This window comes from Cucumis sativus, unplaced genomic scaffold (genome assembly GCF_000004075.3).
Source record: "Cucumis sativus cultivar 9930 unplaced genomic scaffold, Cucumber_9930_V3 scaffold86, whole genome shotgun sequence".
Classification (NCBI taxonomy): domain Eukaryota; kingdom Viridiplantae; phylum Streptophyta; class Magnoliopsida; order Cucurbitales; family Cucurbitaceae; genus Cucumis; species Cucumis sativus.
The window spans coordinates 41,195-61,639 of NW_022279577.1; the positions used below are offsets into that span (position 1 = coordinate 41,195).

General features: G+C 35.8%; 1 protein-coding gene and 1 long non-coding RNA gene across 5 annotated transcripts in view; one reads left to right on the plus strand and one right to left on the minus strand.

Annotated features, from left to right (window-relative positions):
* The first annotated feature begins 94 nt into the window (after window positions 1-94).
* Window positions 95-20,445, plus strand: part of LOC116406313 (NAD-dependent malic enzyme 59 kDa isoform, mitochondrial-like) — a 61,494-nt gene continuing 41,143 nt past the window's right edge. Inside the window, exon 1 of one of the 3 annotated variants that reach the window (XM_031890007.1) lies at window positions 95-153. The gene's annotated coding sequence lies outside the window, so the exon portion shown is untranslated. Of the gene's footprint in view, window positions 154-361; window positions 460-2,642; window positions 2,662-20,445 lie in introns of those variants that run through there. The other 2 variants (XM_031890009.1, XM_031890012.1) reach the window with 2 other exon arrangements.
* Window positions 15,332-17,377, minus strand: LOC116406316. 2 transcript variants are annotated; one of them, XR_004219350.1, is made up of 6 exons: window positions 17,119-17,377; window positions 16,859-16,921; window positions 16,270-16,430; window positions 15,950-16,191; window positions 15,801-15,876; window positions 15,332-15,695 (listed from the first exon to the last, which is right to left on the minus strand). It is a non-coding gene; the product is annotated as an uncharacterized LOC116406316 (long non-coding RNA). The 2 variants fall into 2 exon arrangements; XR_004219349.1 differs by lacking the exon at window positions 15,801-15,876 and having other exon boundaries at window positions 17,119-17,369.

Sequence of the window (20,445 nt, forward strand, 5' to 3'; positions counted from 1 at the left end):
TGGCAATTAGGTTATGGTAGTTGGATGGTGTGAGATAGATACTAGTTTCTATGTAATAATTTTAACTTAGTTGTTTCTGTTTGTGTGCAAAGCAAGTAAGAACTCAACAATACATGAGATGAATAAGAAAAAAAGGAGTACATCAAATTGCAGGTGAGAACCTTTTAGTTATTTTTCGGTTCTAGGCTCAAGTTGGACTCTGTTAGAGGTGTTTATTATTTACAGCTGAGATAGGAGCTTTTGTATGTCTAAACAAGTCTTAAGGGAGAAAAAAAGAATTCCTACCAAACCCTTCCACCAAGACCATAGAATTCCCTTGAAGAGCAGAATACATAATCATCAGTCTAAAGCTTACAGTACTTAAGAGACAAAAGAGTTGAATTGAAATGTTCATCATGTTTGAAATGCCAACAAAGTTAAATGGTAGATGAGATGTGTTGAATTCGTGATTGACTCAAAGTAAGTTCATCAACAATACGTAATATTTTCTTCTTCTCGTGTTCTTATTACAGTTTCTTTTTAATTTCTCAGTATTTCTGTGCTTACTAGGGGTGAGTAGAGATCTTATACATCTTAGATTGGTATTTCCAAGTGCTGTACTTTCGTACTTTTAAAGTATTTCATTTGGATGTCATCTACCTCTAAGCCTAAACGCTAAATGACAATGGAAGATATTAGGCTGTGCAGTAGGTGATAAATTTCAGGTTTCTCTTAGGGTGGAATTAGAAGAGAATCTAGGTTTTGTACACCGAAAAAGAGAGAATATAAATGATGATTGATCCTGTAAGCAAATAATGTGTTTTTGTTAAGGAGTCAAAGGGAATTTAGATGAATGGAAGGACAGGTGGAAGGAGTGATTAGATTTATGAAATTTATGGACCAAGTTACCGTGGGGGGGAATTACGTTGAATGGTTTGTCCAATTAAAAATTTCCATTACTTTTATGGTACCCTTATTGTCACCATTCGTCTCTTTTTCTATCACTCGAGATCCCTTCCTTGCCTTGCCTTTATCCAAATTATTGTCTATTTCTTGTAGCCAGTGAGTCCATCTAGCTTTGCTTAAAAATGTTAATTACCAAAACTTTAACTACGCCCTAATAATGCCTTTATTGTTTGTTTTTGTTTTTGTTTTTTTTCTCTTTTTTGATTTAACAGTTAAAATCGTGTTGGTATAACGTACCACAACGTATCTATTCTTATATTGCTATATCTTATTTACTTCAAATCAATGTCTTACCGAGCTAACATCTTATTTCATGAATATACGCACTTACATTCTCACTTAGCGTGGCTCTTTTTTTCATATTTCAAACTCACAAGTGAGAAAGAGTGTTGGATGTTATGTTAAATTTACTCTCTTATCCATTAGCTTAAGCTTCTATATGTATTGGTGCTTTCTTGATACACTCAAATATTTCTCTATTATTACTTGTTTTCTCCACTAATATGTATCATAAGACCTTTACATGTCTTCATCAACATGATACTTAAAATACAAAGCTCAACCTCTTTTTGCCACTCCATGGCATGAGTATCCTGGCCCATTAGTCATTTTTCTTGAAAACTTAAACCAGGTTATGGAAGGCATATTTGAGAGTGTTTTAGAAACTAGTTAACAAAATTGATTTTACTAATAAATGTTTTGTTAAAAGTGATTTTCATGGCATATTAACATTTGTTTGTGTGTATACTTTTAAAAGTGATTTTGTAACATAAAAAGTAATTTCCAATGACTCGAAAACATGTTTGGAACTTAACAGAGGTAGGAAAAATTCAAATGGAAAAATAGACATGGTATGTTGGCTTGTCTGATTTCTTGTTTTCTTTTATTTATTTTTGAAAAATTTGATGAGATATGAGATTAGTTTGTTGTTGATTGTTCTATCATTATGGTTTTGATCTTAACTATCTTTTTCTCTCTCTTTGGTCTTTTGTGTTGCTTTTGATTCTATATGTTCTTAATTTTAATGTCTTGGGTCTTTGTCGATGGTGGAGATTAGAGATGCTTGTGTTCTAAGAAGATAATGGAAGAATTTTTTATTTGTATTATGTGAGATTGTTTTGAGTTTCATTTTGCATTTGTTGGAATGGAAAGAAAATTACTCTGTTATCCATGCATAGTTAAGTTTTAGTTAAGTCTACCTTGACATTTCTCATAACACGACCCGTCCTTGTCTTCTGAGCTAAGAGGATCAGGCTTAGTCAAGTCTACCGTCACATTTCAATTTAATGATCTATTATGTTTGATTTTTCGTGAATTTGTGTTACTTAATGATCTATTTTTGTTTCTCGCTTATCAAATAATTGGAATTAAGAGGAGATTTGTTTAACATTTGATTTGAATGGTGATGCGTTAAAGATTCGATTTTATTGCTAAGTGTCTTCGTGAGATTATGTCTTTCGGTAGTGTTGAAAGAGCTGCTGTTTCTAATTTTGGTTCATTTCTTGTTATGGGAGATTGGTTTAAGATATGGAATAATGTAGTCATTTCAGGGTAATAATGTTGCAAAGCTTTTATATATTCCTTCACACAACCATGGTTCCTTGTATTCAGTCACCTTATTTTCTTGTGGCAGGCTACATTAAGATACATCAAGGTTGGAGACCAAAGTGGAGGCTAAAGTCGGTAGTACAAGTTAAAGATATGGAGATTGCAACAGTTACACGAATAGTACAATCTCGAGACTTGCCTAAATTCTATGATTTCTCTCTATTTAACATTGAACAAGGAAGTTCTTTTCCACAGGAAGCCAAAGGTAAGGCTGTTTTAAGCTCAAATTGACAAGCTACAGTAGGAAAATGTTGAACTCCAGAGAAGGTTATTGGCAATCAAGTTATGGTAGTTGGATGCTGTGAGATAGATACTAGTTTCTATGTAATAATTTTAGTACTAATGTTGTTTCTTTTGTGTGCAAAGCAAGTAGGAACTCAACAAATACCTGAGGTGAAGAAGAAAGAAAAGGAGTACATCAAATTGTGTGTGAGATACCTTTTAGTTATTTTTCGGTTCTAGGCTCAAGTTGGATTCAGGTTATATAGGAGTTTTTGTATGTCTAAACCAAGTGAAGTCTTAATGGAGAAAAAGAAAGAATCTATATCAGGAACGGAGATAATGAATTTGCTACAAGTATATTTTAGTTATTTATCAATATTTTACCCATAATGGATCATTCCTTTCATTTACTGGCTTTTGTAATGTATGATATGAACAGAAAGAGGGGTGACGATGTGGAACTTGGAATGGCAAGAAAACTGATAACGATTTCTATAAAAGGATAGTATGTTAAAACCTCTATTTTAAATGTCTGTGCATGAGCATGATTGTTAGTGGTTAAATAAAATATTCTCATAATTGTCTCATGGTTCGGCGGATGCTTATGAAGTTAAAAATCAAGAATTGACGTCAGAGAATGCTTATTTAAAGACATTGACCAGTAAATGCAGGTTTGCAACAATTTTGTTATTGTCTGTGTTTTAAGTTTACTAAATTTTTATCAAATAAATTTTGGAAGGGGTGGTGAGCATGCAATAAAACAAGTTTGTAGAATGCATCTATTTCGTCTTATTAATTTTGTGATATTGAGGTTTTTTGCCATTCTTTTATTGAATTATTTTTGTGAATTTTAATTCTTGAAGTTCATTGTTTTATTGTTTATTTGATAGACAAAAAAACCCCCTAAATTTGTATCAGATATAGTTTTAGTAATTTGTTTTCTTAAGATTCATCCCTTACATTTTGTTTAGTTAATTATTCCTTGTTTGGTATAATTAATTTTTTTGAATTATTTGTTTTTTTTATTTTTATTTTTTGTTTGAAAGAGCTTTTGTGATCAAATTTCTTTAACTTTGTTTGATCGATGATGAATGAATGAGAATAGAGGAAGGCCATAGTAGTTCGCAAACTAAATGAAATGACATGTTTAACACTACTCATGCATTGTTGATACTACAAACTGAAGAACATTAGGTTTTCGTATAATGGACTTGAGATATGCGGCATCTTTTGGAAACATTACATTTTTTTCAGTCAGTTATGCAAGCATGACTGTATTTTTGAATCTCATTAGTCTATTCGTAGACATTTGACCCTTCTGGATGTTTATAATTGTAGTTTGTGTTTACTCCATTTATTCATTTGATTTTCAGAATATTTGTACAAGTTATATTTTATTTCTTCCTTATTAAACATAATTGATTTTCTTTTTTGAACTTGGCCTACACAAGCCTGAGATACTTAAGGGCATACATGATATGTCACGTTTCTACTTTTAAGGACATCAATGATTAATCAACCATAATTAGGAAGAGCTTTAGAACTTAAAATCCAGAACTCAAATAAACATATATCCTTCTACGAAGTTGTTGAAAAACGTCTTGTTATTCATACCTAAAATTTTCAACTTCAGATTCCAACTGATGTACTCTACAGCCCTCTGGAACCTCTTTAATCCTTCTTTCTTGCCAACCTTAAACACTCAAAACCCTTTCTAACCTCTAAAACCATTTTGCCAAGTCAACCCAATACGCCTAAAAAGTACTATTCTTTGATATTGAACCAAAAACTTTCCTTCTTTCAAACCTCTTAAACTCTTTGAAAAAGACTACACTACCCAAAGTTTGGGTCTTACATAAAGAAAGAAGAAGATAGACTCAAGATATAAAAATAAGGAAGTTAATCATCTCGAAAGAAAAGATATAAGGAGAATTTCATTTTGATGCCTCTTGATCTTTAACTCATCTTCGCTATTCCTTTCTACCTCTTTCCCCTTTGTGGAAAGACCTGGTTGGATAGCCATAGGTCCAAGATTTCTAGTCTTTTTACTAGTTTGGAAAAGCCAACTAATTCAATTTAGTAGAGGTGTAAAACGGAGATTGCTTGAGTTCGACGAATGAAAGAGAGCTCGTACCCGCAACTTTTCCTTGATTCTACACTCTTGTGGGTAATAGACTTTCCTTCCTTGTCGTAGGTTCCTTTTGTTGGGACTTTTTCCTTCCCTCCTTCTTACTTGTTCATCATACCATAGTAATAAGAATTTCTTAGAAATAAGCTACTTTCTCTCCTTCAACTACTGATCAATTAGAACCTCGCGTCTGCACGCACCTTGTTTTTAGGACTTTAGGAAATGGAAGAATGTCAAATCGAATAATTTGACTTTATGTACACTAAGACAAGTGAATGGGTGTCTGTCTTTTAGCTTTTCTTGATATACATGAATATAGGACAACCATAGAGTAGATGAGATTAGGGGAAGATTCTTGAGACCTCAACCTTTGCCGCGACTATCAATATTCTTTGAACCTCTTTTCCTTGCCTTTGTGTCGTTAGTTTGGGAATCAGGAAGAAGCTAAGCAAGGCATGAAGAAATTATTAACCATTCTAGATGTCATTCAGGTTGGATGCCAAATACGAGAAAACCTTTCTGAAGAGTATGAATGTGAAATTCTCATAAGCAATGAGATAGCCACTAGCTTAACCACCATGAGCCACACCCCGTGGGTCAATCGTACCCCTTCAGTTCTTTTTCAACCTCAAAAAATTGAGTGAAGCATCAAAATGAAATTCTTTCACTTCGTTTTCATCTATTTTCTAGAGAGCTTTACAAATAAGGTCTTCAACGCAGAACCTAATTACAAACTGGTACAATTGTCTTTCTGTAAGAAGATTTGATGGAACTCGTAGCCAATCGACTGAGAATTCAATCTTATTGTTTGCATAAAACAGAAAATTACACAAAATTACACGTCTTTGTTTCCCTCTCTTCCAAGAGATAACAGAAAGATTCAAATACTGCAAAAAATATCCATATCCCTCCCTCCCTTAACAAACTTATTTATATGGCTAACTAACCTATCATTAACACATGTCTCCCCCCTTAACAAACTTATTCCCCTTCCTCCTGTAGTGATATAATATTGGAGGTCTAACATTACTCTCCTCCAAATTCACCTTGTCCTCAAGGTGAAAATCTGGAAAACGCTGCTTCAACTCCTCATATAGCTCCCAAGTAGCCTCATGTTGTGGAAGGCCCTTCCATTGCACTAACACGTCCCAGTCTCCCGCCTTGTTTTTTGAATAACTATAAACCTTCTCGGGAGTATCCCTCCATTCATGATTTTCTGTTAAACAGGGAACATCATGCTTATATTCCTTGTGCTCTCCCAACACCTTTTTTTAGCTGTGATACATGAAATATCGGGTGTATGGTTGAATTCTCTGGTAATTCCAGCTTGTAGGCCACCGGACCAATTTTAGCTATCACCTTGTACGGTCCAAAGAACTTAGGAGAAAGTTTTTCATTTCGTTTTCTTCTGACAGTCACTTGTCGGTATGGCCTTATCTTCAATAAAACCAAATCTCCAACTGGTACTGAACCTCTTCTTCTTGGTATCGCATATTTCTTCATCTTGTCCTGTGCAACTCTCAAGTGTTCACGTATGGCTCCTAACACCACATCTCTTTCTCTCAGCTGTTCATCTAACATAGAGTTAGTAGTGTCCCTCTCTCCATAGTATATCAAGGGAGGTGGCAAACGCCCGTACATAACCTGAAATGGTGTGAGATCCGAGTGCACGCTGATATGTAGTGTATATACCAATATTCTGCCCACGGTACCCATTTAACCCATTCCTTAGGCTTCTCTCCACAAAAGCAACGCAAGAATGTCTCCACTCCACGGTTAACAACTTCTGTTTGACCATCCGTTTGTGGATGATATGCTGTGCTGTGGTTCAATTTGGTTCCTGCTACGCGAATAATTCCCTCCAGAAGTGACTTAAAACACCTTGTCTTTATCTGAAACAATGGATTTGGGATATCCATGTAACCGCACGACTTCCTTCACAAATATTTCAGCTACCGTCTTTGCTGAATATGGATGTTTCATAGGGATGAAATGTCCATATTTACTGAACGATCAACACTACAAATAAGACTTCATACCCTGCTGCTTTAGGTAATCCCTCCACAAAATCCATCGAAATATCCTCCCATACCCGATTGGGTACCTCTAACAGAGTTAACAGTCCAGCTGGTGATAGCGCCAAAGTCTTATTTCTTTGACATATCATGCACTCCTCGCAATACTTCTTCACTTCCTGCTTCATACCTTTCCAATGTAACTCCGCAGCCATCCTTTTGTATGTCCTTAAGAACCCGAGTGACCCCCAAATACCGAATCATGATAAGTGTGTAAGATGGTGGGAATCAACTTAGATGTTTTAGATAATTCTATTCGACCCTTGTACATCAGCAGCCCTATATTGATTGAATATCTTCCCTCCTCCAACTCTTCGGTCTCACTCAATTTCTGCATAACATTCTTCAACTTCTCGTCTTGTGCCACTTCTGCCTTGATGACTTCGACATCGATCAGTTTAGGGGCTGTCAACTGATTCAAGTGTATTGTTGGTGGTACTCTAAACAGTGCATTCGCGGCTTTATTCTCTAACCCCGGTTTATACACCACCTCAAAGGAATATCCCAAAAGTTTGGATATCCACTTATGATATTGGGGCTGTATCGCTCTCTGTTCCAGCAGAAACTTCAAGGAACGTTGATCAGTCTTGACTAGAAAACTCTTCCCCACAAGTATGACCACACCTTTGCACCGCCATTACTACTGCCATCAACTCTCTCTCGTATACAGTTTGTATGACTAATAATACGCAAATTGGTCGTTGGTTCTGGATTAACAAGCCCCCAACCCGAATCCAGAAGCGTCAGTTTCTATTTCAAAGGGCATATTGAAATCAGGTAGAGCTAACACGGGAAGTGTCATCATGGCTTGTTTCAACCTATTGAATGCTTCCTGAACCTCCCTCGTCCATATAAATCCTCCTATCTTCAGTAATTGTGTCAAAGGAGCTGCAATTGTCCCATAATTTTGGACAAACTTGCGATAATACCCTGTCAGACCAAGGAATCCCCTTACTTCCCTTACGTTAACAGGAGCGGGCCACTCCCTTATTGCCCTGATCTTTTCAGGATCCACCTCAACTCCATCCCCTGAAATAATATGTCCTAAGTAGTCCACCCGAGACTGAGCAAAGTTACATTTCTTCCTGTTTGCATAGAGTGCATTCCTCCTCAATACTTCTAATATTGCCTCAAATGACTCAGATGATCTTTCAACCCCTTGCTGTAGATCAAAATATCATCAAAGAATACTAAGACGAACCTTCTTAGGTAGGGCTTGAATATAGTATTCATCAATGATTGAAAAGTGGATGGTGCATTAGTCAACCCGAACGACATTACCAAAAACTCATAATGACCCTCATGAGTTCTGAATGCTGTCTTTTCAATGTCATCAGTACTCATCCTAATTTGATGATACCCTGATTTTAGATCAATCTTCGTAAAAACTGTGGCTCCATTCAACTCATCAAACAACTCCTCAATCACTGGAATTGGGAACTTGTCTGGTACGGTAACGTTATTCAAGGCCCTGTAATCCACACAAAAACGCCAGCTTCCATCTTTCTTTCTTACAATGTACTGGACTGGAATAAGGACTTGTGCTTGGCTGTATTACTCCCGATGCTAGCATTTCTTCCACCAGTTTCTCCATTTCTGCCTTCTGGTGATATGCATACCTATAGGGTCGTACGTTCACTGGATCGGTTCCCTTCTTTAGGTGAATCTGGTGTTCTATTACTCTTCGTGGTGGCAACGTTTCGGGCCACCTCAAAGACATCTTCGAAGCTTTTCAACACTGCTGACTGACCTCTACAGCCAAAGTTTCATCAAACGAGTTATCCTTTCTAAGTCTTCCCTTCTTTCTAAAGCTCTGCATTCGACCAAAAACCCTTGATCCTTGTCTCCCCAAGATTTCATAAGGGTCTTTAAGCTGACTCTTGCCTTTGTTAGACTGGGGTCTCCCTTTATAACAATCTTCTCTCCGTGGTGGGTAAAAGTCAGAATTAAGTTTTTCCAGTCTACTTCCGTTATACCAAGAAGACGAAGAAGATAAGAGAAGGGGAGAGGACGAGAAAGTAGAGAGAGAGAGAGAGCCGTTAGAGAAGAAGTAGGGGAAGAAATTTGAAACGTGAGTGAGAGAGAAGGGGAGATGAGGGATTAAAATATATTTGAATTATTTGTGATAAACCCATTTAAAACCACAAACAATTTCTTTATAACTAAAACAAATATTTTGTTTTTAAAATTTAGACTAAAAAATCAAATTTTACGAGATAAAATTTTCAGTAACGATAAAGCAAAAAATATATATTTTGTTTTTCAAATAATTATAATCCAAAATTTTCAAGAAATGTGAAATTTCATTTAATAAGATAAAACATTAGTTTCCAACTTTGGCAATGGATGAAAGTATTAGAAATTGAAAAATAATTGTTAGACATCATGTTAGCCGTCACCACAAACCAATCCAATTTTCATTCAAAAATGTTGAATTTATAATTAATGTTCTCGAAACATTCATACAATTTTTTTTTTTTAATTTAACTTACTTAATTGAGTTTTCTTACGATGTTCATGTCGATATTATACGAAAAATTGTCTTAAATGATAAAATTGCTGAAGATATTCACAAATATAACAAAGTTTTACCGTCTGTTAGTTACTGATAGAACATGTACTAGTGGTCTATCAATTATCCTCTATGGTTTTAGTTTAGTGGTTATTTATCAACTCTTAATAAATTAAGTAGTGATTTAACAATATAATGTAAAAGAATATTCCAAGAATAACCTTGGAGTATCACTTGAATTTTCAAAACGACCTAACAATGCTAAACTATAAGCTCATAACTCATAACCTATCAAAAAAGTACAATAAAACAAAAAAACTATTTAAATCTTAAAAATGAAATATGAGAAAAAAATGAAAAGAGAAGAAATAAATTTTAAAGTATATGTAAATTTTAGATATTAAGTAAAAAAGAGAATATGTAAGATGAATTTTAATCGGTAAGAATATGGATGTTTAGAAACAAATTTTTAATTTTTTAAAAGTTGATTTATAATCATTTGATTTCTTTAAATTCAACAACATAAACATAAAATGATTTGATTTTGAATTTATCACACCTTACAAATATTTTTCAAATTTCAAATCAAGAGTTAAGTTTGTTGACCTTACCCACTTGATTGCCATTTTGGGACTTGTTTAAGACTAAGTTTGTTTCACTTGCATACTTGGTTGTCATTTTAGGTCTCAAAGTGCATTTTTCACGCATTTTGAACTTTTTTTTTTAATGGGCTTTATAAAAAATAATTCAAATGGAATTGGCAGATGGCTGAGGGCCTTCGTGAAACGTGGGAGAGAAGCGATAAGAATATGTATGTCTTAATGGTCATAGAAATTTATTATGCTTGGTTTTTGCTTGAAAAGTTTTCTATTATTTACTTTATTGAACACACGAGCACCCGTACATCTGGATTTGTAAGAATATGTATCGTTATAAGGTTTCCATCCATCTTTCTTATGCCATCGATGAAGTTTTCGCTTAGATCTTTATCTTAGTTCGGCCTCTTTAAAATATATGTTACTCCATACAAGGAAGATCGAAAGTTGTGATTACCAAGTGTAGATTTGTATTGTATAGTTGCCTTAGTTATTTTTTTAATTATTCTTTTTAGACGTTATTTTCTTTATAATTAGTTCTCTTTAGTTAAATTTCTATTAAATTATACTTACCTATTATCAAATCCTTTTTCCGTAATAAGAGAAAATGGAGTTTTTCTCAAATAACAAAAAGTGATTATTTAAGATAGTATGCTAAAGGGAACACATCCAACTACCATGTTCAGAATATTACCTTTGCCGATTGAAAGTCTTGGATTCTTGGTCAACTTTGAACGCAAATTTTTCTTAGTTGATTAATAAATATCAGGGTAAAAAGATCTTATATTGTAATATTGTTTTGCTTCACTTGCATCATACACTATTTTTTTACACTTATAATAAAAAGCCCATAGAAAGTAGAGAACTTGTGTAGAGAACTCTTCACTCTTGCCTGAAGCTACAATAGCCCGTAGAAAGTAGGAGAGTTAAGCTTGTTAGGTTAGAATGCGTTGGGTTCACTTGGGATCAAAACTTGCATAGAACTTTTCACTCACGGTCGAAGCCACAATAGCTAGTAGAAAGTAGGAGAGTAAGCCTATTAAGTCATAATGCATCGGGTTCCTTCAGGATCAAACTTTGGTAGGAAACTCTTCACTCTCGACCGAAGCCACAATAACACGTAAAAAGTAGGAAAGATAAGGTGGTTAGGTCGGAATGCATCGGGTTCCTTCCATATTAGTATTTGCGTAGGGAACTCTTCACTCTTGGCGAAAACAACAATTTTCTGTAGAAAGTAGGTGAGTTGAAGCGATTAGATCAGAATGCGATGGGTTCCTTCGGGATCAATACTTGCGTAGGGAACTTTTAACTCTTGGCGGAAGCAAAAATAGCCCGTAAAAAGTCGAAGAGTTAAGCCAATTAGGTTAGAATGCGTCGAGTTCCTTCGGGATTAAAATTTTCGTAGGGAACTCTTCACTCTTGGCCGAAGCAGAAAAGTTAAGCCAGTTGGGTCAGAATGCGCTTGGTTCTTTAATATATTACATGTTTGTACCTTTTCAATTCAATACTAGATACTTTTCACTTGTCAATGTGTTATTAGTAGTTTAATTTAGCGATAAGTTATTGATAAGAAGTTTAGTTTATAATTCTCGTCGCATTAGTTAGGCTATGCTCATCGCTTAGCCAACGTCAATCGCCAACTACTCGAGAGGGCAAGTAGCAAGGATAAGGCTAATACGTGCAAGGGGGAGTTTCGCGACAAACTCCACCTTAGTGAGATAACTTCCATCATTTGTATACCAAGAGATGAACAAGTGTGGACATTAGGCACCGAGAGGTTGTTGTCCTTAATTGCGAAGCTCTATACATTTTATAAGTGAAATCTTCTAGATATATCTCTCCTAAGCACACTTAATCATATGGATTCTGAGAGGTGACCATATGTGACGTTTAATGACTCTGAGAGGAGCACTTCTTAATTATAAGTTAGTTGAGCGAGATATATCCTATTAAAGTTGTCGTGTTACTTAATCGCATTATAACGCAAAGACATTCCTTTGCTCTTTCTTGCATACAAGTTAGTTCCCATTTCTATTTTGTCATCCATATTCCCAATCTCTAAGCGTAGATATCTAGTGGTAGTTTGTTCTTGTATTTCTTTTATACCATTCGTTATTCTTTAATTCTTTTATACTGCCTAGATGATAAGTAATACCTAAAATTAATATCTTGAATCAATTCCTTATGTTCGACCTGGGATCACCCCGGTAAACCTACCATTTCACTTGCACTTGGACAAGTAGTAAGAAAACTTGTACTCAAGAGGACTTAGTTGCCACACGATATGAAGGTCTAGTGAGCAATTCACATGCAGTTAACATGCTTAGTGATATATCGCCTAGATTGAGTATAATTTTCATTCACCATTTACTAACACTAAGTCCTGATTGTTGAAGAGAAACAACACCTCAATAACCGGAGCGATCGACTTCTATCTTTAGTTATTCGATCTTGAACCTTAATTGCACCGAGAGATGGCCTGGGATGAAACAAATTTACCTTTATTTTATTCAGTCTCGAGCATACATTGTCCTAAGATGCTACATTATGAAAGACTTCTGCCTTTAGTTATTCGATCTCAGGCCTTAATTGCACTGAAATGGCTCGGGATGAAAGAATTCTGTCTTTATTTTATTTAATCTTGGGCATACATTACATTGAGATGCTCCGAAATGAAATTTTTTTGCCTTTAGTTATTCGATCTCGACCTTAATTGCATCGAGATGACCCGTTATTAATAAATCACAAAGAAGATATAAATCGCAAGAACGTCTATGGAATTTGTGAAAAAATCTCGCATCATGGACTTTTCTTATTTTGTTATACGAACCATAAATATTTTGGATTTTTCTACATTTATGTAAATTACTCTTAAATTAATCTAATTATATTTAATTGGAAATCACTGCCACTTGGATATAGGAATACGGGAGCATCCCACATTCTCTAAATAACACCCACATATGGAAGTTATTATCTTAATTTAAATTAATGATCACAAATAGCAAAAAAAAGTTAAAACTATTTACAAAATATAGCTAAAAATTGAAACTATTTACAAAAAAAACTCAAATGTGCTATAGAGAATTTAATTATTATGCTAATTAGTTTCAATTTAATTAGTATATTTGAAAATTCCACTTAAATTTGATTAACACTAAAATAATTAGTTAATATATAATAATTATTTAAATCACATTTAATTAATATTTCATTTAAATCACATTTAAATGAATATCTCTCACATAACCAATAGTTTTAATTTAATTAAATAGAATTAAACTAAATTATTAATTAATTCTTCAATTATTTAATTTCTAAATTAAATATTTTATATTTGATTTAATATAGATTTGAATCATACTCATATATGAATTTCTCTCATAACCTATTGTTTGAATTTGTATCATATACGTATTAAATTTTAATCTATAGTTTTATTACAAATTTAATTCATATTAAATTAATATTTGAACTCATTCAAATATTTATTATTTCATAAATTAATTTTAAATCATATACAAAATTAAATTTATATAATAAAGTTCAATTAAAAGATAAATTTTATATTATAATATATCACCATACATTATACTAATTTTCAAAGTAAATATGAACATTTCAAATTACAGTCAATATGTAATAACCTTAATACCCTTTACATACTAGGAAGGGACCTAATAAATTTACATTTCAAAGTGAAATCAATTTATTTACTTTAGTTGTCGTATTATCCTTAAGAGCACCTCATGCCTCCACATCAATAATCATTTTATCTCATTGCAACAATCACCCATATAAATATTGAATCAACATATGGTTCTGTACCTAATGATGAAAAACTTGGCACTGAGCCAAGTATTTCCCCCAATAATCGTAAAGTGATTCATCCTTTCCTTGTGTGATGCCATAGACTTTCTTCCTCACACTAGTAGCATAAAAGGTTGAAAAGAACTTTTCCAAATATTGTCTCTACATCTACTCCCATGAAATAATGCTCCCTGGTGACAAGTAATAGAGCTAATCTTTCACTTCTTCGTGTTACGAGAAGGGAAAAGCTCTCATGTTCGTCTGCTCAAGGGTTATAATGTGAGGACTCATTCCATTGCAAACAATATGGGGCTCGGCTATCGAGAAATATACTACGACTGAACCCTAAGTGGAAGTCCATAAGTTCACTTTAGCAGTTAGCTAAATGAAAATCTACTTATAATATGGAGCAAGCACTAGAAGAAATTTGCTCTTTATTGTCAGTTTAGAACCGACATTAATGGCATTTGGTGTCAGTTCGGAATTGACATCTATGCTAGCGTTTTTAAAGGCCTTTAATGTCATTTTTGCTTTGATGTCAGTTTAAAAATGACATCAAATGCATCATTAATGGCCATTGATGTCGGTTTTAAATCAACATTTTTTATGGCGTAATTGTTGACCTTTACTGTCGGTTTTCCTTTAATGTCGTTTTTAAACCGACATCAAAGCCTTGTTTGTTTTTTTAATTTATTTATTTTAATTATTTTTCATGGTGTCGAAATCGACATTATTTGTTACGAATTACGACATGAAATGTTCGTCATCGAATATTAAAAAAGTATAAAAAATAGTTGTTGCATGATTGCTAGCTGTCTACCACTCCATGGCAAACCTTATATATTACTTCCATATTTCACCTGCAAGGCAGAAGATCAACACCTACAAAACAAGCATACACTTCCACACATCCAATGGCAAACTAATACTATTTCTAGCTATATAGAATTCAAACCTACAAAACCAGCACATACACTTCCACACTTCGATGCAAACTAATAATATTTCTAGCTACAGAATTCAACACCTAAAAACCCAACATATATGCATTTTTCCACACTTCCATAGCAAACCAATATTTCCATTTCACCTACAAGGAAGAAGATCAACACCTACAAAACCAGCATACACTTCCACACATCCAATGACAAACTAATATATTTCTAGCTATATAATTCAACATGTAAGAAACCTACAAAACCAACACATACATTTCCACACTTCCATGGCAAACCAATATTTCCATTTCACCTACAAGGAAGATCAACCCCTACAAAACCAGCATACACTTCCACACATCCAATGGCAAACTAATACTATTTCTAGCTATAGAATTCAACATGGTAAGAGGCCACAAAACCAGCACATACACTTCCACACTTCCATGGAAAACTACAAAAATACACTTTTCCACACTTTCATAATACTACAGAAATACACATATCAATCAAGTAAATAATATGTAAAGTATTAAAGTATGTGTACAACAAATTCCTCCACTAATACACACTTTCCACATAGTACTACAACAAATACACTCTAAAGTCAACACCTAAAACACTACAATACAACACCTATTCATAAACTACTACAAGCAGAAAACCTGAAAATTAAAGTATGTACAACAAGTAGTACTAGAATCTCGTAGCTTATATATTAAAACAATTAGTATTAGTACTAGTAACTTATAAACTACAAAAAAAAGTGTAAAAGCTTACACAAATCGGCTAACAAAGCTTGCATATTTTGTTCAAATCTCGTCAATCTCCTCTTGCGTATATGCACTTTTTTGTATTAAACTACGCAAAAAGAAAGGTATGGAAAGAATAAGTTTAGATAATTTATGTAATTTGTAACATATAAAAAGTGAAAGTAGAAACTTACAAGGCTAGTGATGGGAGTACTAGAATTATGCACGATTTCATGTATATACTTTTGGACATAATACCCACACCCAACCGAATCCAATTGACGAGGACACTGCATGTATATAAATTACATACAAATTATTCTTATGTTTCATTGAAAATAATTATGTGTCAATGCAAATTACCTTTATAGGTTTCCATTTCGGATTTGACCGATAATGTTGTAAATCATGCTTAGCTTGCCATGTTTTTAATCCTCTATACATTTGGAAACATTAGAATTAGAAGACAATGAAGTCAAATAAGAAGTAAATCATAAGTCACATTTATGACTCCATGGATGTCTTCGTTAACTTTACTTTGAAGAGAGTCCAAAACATAAACACAGTTCTCTCGAAGATCGATGACATGCAACATCCAATGAAAACTACAATAAACATCTTCAATGTGAGTATACATTTAACCTCAATGAAAAACATAATAATGTTTAATCTTATTTATTTACCCAGTATTATACGGAATTAGAACTATTTGTTCCAAGGTAGCCGCTTCTAACTGGTTGGCAAAATTTCTGGATCGAAGATCACGATCCTTGATATGTGATGTTATTTTTGCTTGGTCATAACAAAAAACTTGCTTCCACAATCACATTCATCCCAAAGATATCTAAGTAAAAGCAACCTTAGTTAAAAAGGAACAAAATAACTATAGCTATAGTATTGGACATAAAGATGAGTAAAAGATGTTTACTTACGTAATGTATGCTAGGATGCACATATAGCCTATTTCTACCATGCCGCAATAATGGAGCAAGTCCTAACGAGCTAAATAAATGAATTTGTTTTTACCGAATATTAGCTCGTTCATTAGGATGCGAACCATATCTACATCCTTCATATTGTTCACGACATGTCCATATAAGAGCTTAATGGTTCCATTAACATTTATGTAATTTGAAGAATACAGAACATCCTTTGGGGTTGAATGCTCCAAGCACAAACAAAATAATATCAAAACCTAAAATACAATCACAAATAAATATCAAAGCTTCAATAGCACATAAACAAGTCAACGAGGTCATTCAACAATATTACCTAATGCTTGATTTAAAGTCTCTATCTTGCCCTTCACTGGAATAGGTAAACTACAATCTCCTCCTGTGAGCAAGTCCACCAAGATTTTAACATTGGGACCACCATTGCTATCATCAAGTATGGTTGCTATTGCAACAATATTATTAATCGTTCCTATAGCCAATTTGCACGGTGTTTACTTTACAAGTATTAAAAGCATCATTAAGAACAATTTATCCTATAAACATTAAAATTTTAAAAGTGACAACAAAGTTAATTACCTTCACTTCTTCGTTCATAGGTGTGTTGCCCAAATCCTCATCGGCATAGAGATCTATGTTAACACTTCTGATGGACGATCTCAAGTGATTATGACCCTTTTTGTAACTTTTGCTTTTTGAGTCATCTTCTACAACTTGAGAACTTGCAATTTTCTCTTTCCCTTTCACTGTCTTGAAATATAGTGATTGAGAGACAAAACCACCCATGCCACGTACACGTCCACCATGCTCCTTAGAGCCCAATGACTCAGTCAATATGTCCTCATCTCTATGTGTTTCAGCTAATGCATCCCATAGAACAATACAAGTATTCATCATTAACTAAGTTAACAAAAGATTAAATATTGTATATAAGTAAATCGCAAGCAAACTTACGATTCGAGAGACACAATCTCGAGTAGCATCATCAAAATAATCATTGTTTTTTCCTTTTCTTGCACACGCACACGCACACACCCACACGCACACGCACACACCCACACACACACGTGCACACACACGAACACACGCATGAACGCATGCACACATCCACAGACACATGCACGCAAACACGCACGTCCACCCATACGGGCACATGCGCACTCACACACACGCACACCCACCTACACGGGCACATGCACGCACGCGCACAAATGCGCATGCACACGCGCGCGCGTACATGCACATGCACACACACGAACACATACGCACGCACACACATGTGCACACACATGCACTCGCACACGCACACCCACCCACACGGGCACATGCGCACTTGCACACACGCACCGACACACATGCACGCACGCGCACCCACATGGGCACATGTGCACTCATACACACACAAGCACATGTACACCCACCCACATTGGCACACGTGCACTCGCACACGCACATGCATACACCCACACACACACACGTCCATGCGCATGCACGCACACGAACACACGCATGAACGCACACACACATCAAGACACGCACGCGTACACACACACACATACATGTACGAACATACGCACACCCACCCACACAAACATATGCGCACTTGCACACATGCACACACACACCCACACACATGCACGCACGCGCACATGCACACTCATCCACACGGACACATACGCACTAACACACACGAGCACACACACCCACACAGACACACGCGCACTTTCACACGCACACACAAGCACACGCATGCGCACACGCATACGTACACACCCACATACATGCGCATGCACACACACGAACACACGCATGAACGCACGCACACATCCACACACACACACGCACGTACACATGCGCGCACACAATCACCCACACGGGCACATGTGCACTTGCACACACCCACCGACACCATGCAAGCACGCGCACATGCACATCCACACACACGGACACATGTGCAGTCACACACACGCACGCACACACACTCATATGGGCACACGCACAATCTCACACGCACACACAAGCACACGCACACACACAAGCACATGCACATGCACACACACGAACACACACATGAACGCACGCACATTCACACATGCACACACACATCACACATGCACACAACACACACACAACGCACACGCACATCAACCCACACGGGCAAACGCGCACTCGCACATATGCACACACACACGCACACACGTACATATGCACAAAGATGTGAAAATGAATTAAATTTAAAAAACAATTACATTAATTGTGTTTAGAATAACTTTTAAACTATATTCATTTAACTTAATAACATTAATTAAATTATAATTTTTATTAATATTGATTTAAGAGTGTCATTAGTGTAATTATATCAATATAATGCGGTCTTATCCAATTTTACCAACAAAAAACAAGTCAAATATGAACTAGTAAATCCACACTCTTTGTCATAAGAGATATAATAACGTTTTTATGGGTCATTTTAAAAAATGACAAAACAACTTTTTCTTTTGAATTTTAGCAAATAGCATTTTTTATCTGAAAAAGATACATCAACCCATAATACATCAACCCATAATAACGTTTTTAGATCCGTCCCAAAACGATCAAAATGGGGGCCACCAATGTCGTGGCCTCAAAAGAAATTACCTAGCCCAGAAAAGTGTCGGAGGTCTCGAAAGTTCAAATCCAGCTACTAGGTGGTCTCATCTCGAGAAGGTTCAGAGTTTTTTTGCCCGCAAAAGCCGAACGGTGATGCCCAAGGCTCTGCTTTTTAGTTCTGTCCCAAAACGACGAAAATGGGGCCACCAATGCCATGACCCTAAAGAAAACTACCCAAACCAAAACATGGTCGGAGATCTCAAAAGCTCACATCCACCTACTGGGTCGTCTCGTCTCGAGTAGTGTTAGAGTTTTTTTTTTTTTTTGCACACAAAAGTCGAACGACGATTCTCCTTGTTTCGCTTCTTAGTTTCGTCCCAAAATGCCGAAAAGGGGGTCATTAATGTCGTGGCCCTAAAGAAAACTACCCAACCCAGAACAATGTCAGAGGTCTCAAAAGTTCACATCCAACCACTGATGGTCTAGTCTCGAGTAGTGTTAGAGTTTTTTTCCCGCAAAAGCCGAACGGATGCCCACGGTTCGCTTTTTAGTTTCGTCCTAAAACGCCGTAAAGGGGGTCACCAATGCGTAGCCCCCAAAGAAACTACCCAGCCCAGAACAGTGTTGGAGGTCTCGAAAGTTCACCTCCAGATACTAGGTGGTCTCGTCTTGAGTAGTGTTAGAGTTTTTTTTGCCGCAAAAGTTGAACGGTGATTTCCTTGGTTTCGCTTCTTAGTTTCGTCCCAAAACGCCGAAAAGGGGGCCACCAATGTCGTGTCCCCAAAAGAATCTGCCCAACTTAGAATAGTGTCGAAGGTCTCGAAAGTTCACATCCAGGTACTCGTGGTGTCGTCTCCAGTAGTGTTAGAGTTTTTATGGCCTGCAAAAACCAAACGGTGATGCTCAGGCTCTGCTTTTTAGTTTCGTCCCTAAACGTCGAAAAAGGGGCCACCAATGTCGTGACCCTAAAGAAACTACCCAACCCAGAACAGTGTCGAAGGTGTCAAAAGTTCACATCCACCTACTGAGTCGTCTCGTCTCGAGTAGTGTTAGTGTTTTTTTGCTTGCAAAAGCTGAACGGTGATACCTAAGGCTCTTTTTTTTAGTTCAGTCCTAAAACACCGAAAGGGGGCCACCAATACCGTGGCCTCCAAAGAAACTACCCAACCTAAAACAATGTCGGAGGTCTCGAAAGTTCACATCCAACTACTGGGTGGTCTCGTCTCGAGTAGTGTTAGAGTTTTATTTGGACGCAAAAGTCGAACAGTGCTGTTTTAAGGTTCGCTTTTTAGTTCCGTTCCAAAACGCCAAAAAGGG